Genomic DNA, 5,433 nt, shown 5'->3' on the forward strand with positions numbered 1-5,433 from the left:
ACATCGAGAGAGCCAAGCCGAGCCAAGCAAGCGGTTCGTAAAATTCGCGATTTCTCTTTGGCGAGTCCGTGGGAACGTGACTCGCTCGTTGGATTACTTTGATTTATGCAAGGAACGTAGAACGTAGAGTTAGCGCTCGTTCGCGTTCACTAGCTGTTTAGATTGCTACCGGCATATCCTGGCCAGCTCGATGACTCGGTTCCATCGATGACAGGAAGGACTCTTAACTCATGATTATTATTTTTATTATTATTATTATTATTATTATTTATCATCGTCATCCTTATTATTAGTTTCCACAGGGACATTATTAGGAGGCCTAATCGTATGATAGTTGGTGACCATATCGTATTACGATACGGTTATTAATACGTGTCATTTGTTTTTTGATCGAATTAATGTTTATCGTTATGACTCCATCGCGCGAGAAAGGGAGGAGTAAATTGATGATGTCCGTTGAAGTCGAGTTTCTTTTTTTTTTTGTTCTTTTAAGAATAATAACAGCATTAATTTTTTCTCCGAACGATCGAGTCCAATTATTGTCAAGATTTATATTTGAGATTTTATATAATGTCCAAAGGTGTAGATCAAATTCCTTAGTCAATGTCAATGTTATATTAATTCAATTCGTTCGAGTATTACAACTGGATTCGATTTGACGAAGTAAAATTTTATAAGAAAACAAAACAAAATAATATGATGGAATCAAAATGATGTCGCGTAAAACATTGCCATTTGTGAAGTCACGTATCGAACGAGGTTCGTTATGACTCGAGTTGAAAAAATTGTTCTCACAGTTTATCGAAGTAGAATTAAGAGAAGAAAAAGCGACCATAGTCAAAATATTGTCGCATAACAGTTGCCATTTATAAAGTCACGTATAGACCAGCTTCTGAATCGTTGTCACGAAGTCACGTGAACGGAATTGTACAACCGACTCTCCGTGCAGAGAGAACTTGAAGAAGAAGAAGAAGAAGAATAAGAAGAATAAGAAAGGTAGAAAGAGACACAAGAGATCGGTGTAGAAGAAGAAGGAGAATGCATTTCGTGACGAATGACATAGTCGCTTTCTACAGAAAGTGGCCGGGTTATTTTGTTGAAAGAAAGAAAGAGAGAGAGAGAGAGGGAGAGAGAAAGACACACACACACAAACACAAAGATTGAAGAAATGCTACCAATCGTTAACGGTCATCGCACGAGCTTCTACACTTGGCCATTGTTATGTGCAGTGCTAAAAGAACAGAAAACTTGCTGGCTAGGCTCGTAAAGTGGTACCTGTGCATATGTAGGTAATAAATTACTTTATCGGCCGACTTAGAACTTCTCTGTTATCTATCTCTCTCTTAATCACTTAATCTATTTCTTTGAGGATAAATTCAATATCTAACAATAAACTAGTTTTCTTAGGATTACGATCGATGAAAACGTCAAATCATTAACTCGATTATTTCTTTAGAAAGAACCGTTCTTTTTAAATATGTCGTTGTTTTCGTCGTTACGTTTAGTTATTTTCCTTTATCACATATATAATAGAAAACGCGTCTGAGGTTTTCGTAAGATCGTTAAAGATCGTTGATCGGGTGTCGTGTACAATAGTATTGGGTAGCAGTAATAGTACGTTTTCGTTTGGATACTCTTCACTGAAATCAAATAGAAGAAGGAAGAAGAGGAGAGAAACTTGGAGATATATTCTATACTCGTTACGGTTCTGTCATTATTCTGCGAGGGGCCATTGAAAGGAAGGCGACCGAGAGGAGCAGCACACATCCCGTCTTCTCGTTCGATTCAAACGTCGAGATACAACAGTCACTCCGTTATCCTCACTTCTCTTCTCTTCTCTTCTCTTCTCTTCTCTTCCTTCTTTTCTTCCTTTGCTCTCATTTTCTCTATCCCTCTCTCTCTCTCTCTCTTTCTTTCATTCTTTTTCTAACTGTCCGTCTCCGTCTCCGTCTTTCTCACTACTCTTCTCTCTCTTTCACTGGAATAGATTTAGCCCTGAATTATTCGCCGTGGCGATTCCCCTTGTCTCTCCTTCTAGCAAAGGATTTTATCGCCTGGAGAAATCGACTCTGAGACTCGGCACTAAATTACCGGGTGGCAACGTATACGCGAACGTGATAGACGCTCCCAACACCTAACGCCAGTCACGCTGAATGCACCGCTTTACGCATACACACACACATACATACACATACACATACACCTATCGTTAAAAAACTTTTAGTGACAAAATCGAGCCTCTATAAACTAACAGACATTTACTACCCTACCCATCTACTACGTTTTCCTTCTGCCAAAGCGTAACACTCGTGTTAGATCGTTTTTTTTTTTATTTAACTTCCATTTCATTTCGAACGATCGTTAACTGCTGATACATTGGTATTTATAGAATCGAGTCATTCTTACCGCTCTGTTGGTAGAATGATAATAATTATTAGATTAATAAATCAATAACAGATATTATAGTGCAATTTAATTCTAAATTAATTCGTTATCCTTGGTATTTAAAGAATTGAGTTAGTCTAATAAATCAAAATAAATAATATTAAAATATAATTCAATTGAAAGTTAATTGGTTATTATGTCGACATTTATAGAATTGAATCAGTCTAATTTGTGTGTTTAAAAAATAATAATAGAATTAAATTAGATTGAAGAAAATGAATGCAATTCATATGAATATCTCGTGTATATATATATAATTTTTGGTTTGAAATTTGAAAGAATAATTTATTTTGTTTTTTCTTGTTAAAATTTTAATTTCCTATTTAATTATTTTTCCGATTAAATGTAATTTAATCGATCACTTCTATGAATATATGTATATCAAAAATTATCATAAAAATGATTGAACGGAATAATAAATGATGGAACGTTAACGGACTGTTGTCGTCTAAGTTAAAAGACATTTGAGCTTGTCTCGTACGATCACGAGAATATTGTAATGACAAGAAAAACGACTCTTGGTAGGATCGTGAGGAACGCTTATGCGACTCAGTCAGTTGTAGATGTCGATAATTTAAAAATAAGTGTGACACACACGGTACGCGACTGAGATATTGTTAAGCATATATGCACGGTCACCCAGTACCTTAATTCTCGACTCTTGAACGTAGCTATCGAACCAAAGTTGAAGAGAGAAGGACGAACGAGAAGAGAAGGAACATGAAGAAGCATGACGTAGGAGGGGGAAAGGGGGAAGGAGGAGGACGAACATCCCTCGAGGCACCTCGCACGCCCCGCGGGTCAAGGCAATCCGGGCAAACGTGCGTGAATTGGCTTCGGATCTGCGTGAAGTGAATCCGCGTGGTGCATGTGCACGCTTGTGTCCTACCATTGGCGTAAACACTTTATGAATTTTCGATCGATATTTTCCTTTTTTTATTTTCCTACAAGGATAATAATCATTATTTTCTGAATTTTCATATTAATTTATATTTTTGAATTTTTTTCATTATAATTATTGATATTATATTTCGCGTTGTGTTGTTTGTGAATCGATTAATTTCTTGCATTTGTCAATTAAAAATCGAAATATATTTTCGTGGTATTATTACTTTGAAACAATATCAATATTATCGTTCATTTTACTAATATCATAAATTAAATAACGAAATGTCCACAAGAACCAAGAAAAGGTTCGACCAACAAAAAAAGAGAGAGAGAGAGAGAGAGAGTATAAAGGTCAACTTTCAATAAAATACCATTCAAAGTCGAAGGTTACGACAGTGTTAAGGACGCGTGGTATACTCGTATACGAACGTATATACGTATAAATAGTAAAACACAAATGTACACGTACATAAACTTACACATTAATATACAAATATACAAGTAAAGAAAAGGGAAGGAGAATGAGAAATAGAAAGAGAGAGAGAGAGAGAGAGATTGGTGAGCTTAGGGAGAGACACGAAACCTCCTACACGCCTTACACAGTGCCGTATAGCAGTCACTTGACAGCTGTCACCTTCCACGCAGGGGCGACAAGACACGCGTGCGCGCGCGCGCGCGTTCACGTTTATGTCCACTCGTTCCTCTCTCTCTCTCTCTCTCTCTCTCTCTCTGTTTCTCATTCTCATTCTCTTTATCTATCCCTATCTCTCTTTCTTTCTTCCTCTTAGGGTGATTCATTCGCCACAGGGGGGCACGAGGATCCGGCGACCTCCTGTCAAGGATTCCTTCGTCGCATACCGCCTTCTACTTCGTCGAGGTGACATCGCACCAAGACGAGATTTAATCGCACGACGTCGAGGAACGTGGCACACCAAGCCGATCGACCAACCAACCAACCAACCAACAAACCAACCAAACAACCAACGTGCTAGAACGTCCTGAAACTCGAGGCTTGAACTTCGAAACCGATTCCGTATCCTTTGGACATGTCCAACGTCGTTTAACATGACCGTTCAAATACCGTTGACGTTTGGACAATGACGCGTATGTATTCATAATGAGATTTTATTTTTTAAATCTTATTGCCTGTTTGTTATTTTCTTCTTGTTGGTGTATTTTTTCATTCTTCTTCTTATTTTTCTTCTTCTTAATTTGTCAAAGAACGAGTACCCAACGGTAATCTTTATTTTATAGATATATATGTGTATTTAATTATTATAAATTTGAAATAATTTGTATTCTTATAATCGTCTCACAAATAATTAATATAATCATCTCGATTAAGAATAATATCATTTATTCCGATGAATAAACTCGCGTCGATAATCGTGACAGTCAAAAAGAAATTTTCTATAAATTTCATCTATACAAGATTTATATCTTGTAATATAAATAATTTTAATATATATGTATAATAAATCACGTAAGAGATTAATTTTATATCGATACGTTGACATTCTCATAATTATCGTCATAATTTACGATTAATTATATTTCAACGTACAATACACACGTATGGGTAGAAAATATCTAAAAGGGATTTACTTTATTTACAGTTACTCGATCTCACGAGCTCGACAAGCGTGACTCGACGGGATGAGAGGAAGCATTAAAGTCGTTCGATTCAGTATCAAAAGGAATGAGAGAATGAGGCGAGAGATCTATGGTAGTACATAAGATGTAAGTACTTACATACTTACTTATTTACTTACTTACTTACTTACTCGTATTGCTATAGTTGCTGCTGTATTGAGAAGAAGAGAAAATGAAGGAAGTGCTTAAAGGGTGGGGAATACAGTGTGGAGGAGTTTGAGGTGGAGGTGGAGATGTTGGTGGTGGTAGAATAAGGCGGAAGGGCGGAGGGCAGAGGGAGGGAGGGAGGGAGGAAGAAGAGTTTTCGCATAGCGAGCACGTTGCGGCGCCGTTCGTCTCGGTGCTCTTCGTTAGCTAATGGAATTACTTTAACGCAATGACACAGCGATTACATAATTGTGGGGTTCTCCTCGTGCACGCGTGCGTCTATGTGTATGTTTGTGTGTG

General features: G+C 37.2%; 1 long non-coding RNA gene across 1 annotated transcript; it reads left to right on the plus strand.

Annotated features, from left to right (window-relative positions):
* Positions 1–4,132: 4,132 nt before the first annotated feature.
* Positions 4,133–5,146, plus strand: LOC122523069. Its single transcript, XR_006305241.1, has 2 exons — positions 4,133–4,437; positions 4,950–5,146. It is a non-coding gene; the product is annotated as an uncharacterized LOC122523069 (long non-coding RNA).
* The last annotated feature ends 287 nt before the right edge of the window (positions 5,147–5,433 follow it).

This window comes from Polistes fuscatus, unplaced genomic scaffold (genome assembly GCF_010416935.1).
Source record: "Polistes fuscatus isolate 324 unplaced genomic scaffold, CU_Pfus_HIC Scaffold6, whole genome shotgun sequence".
Classification (NCBI taxonomy): domain Eukaryota; kingdom Metazoa; phylum Arthropoda; class Insecta; order Hymenoptera; family Vespidae; genus Polistes; species Polistes fuscatus.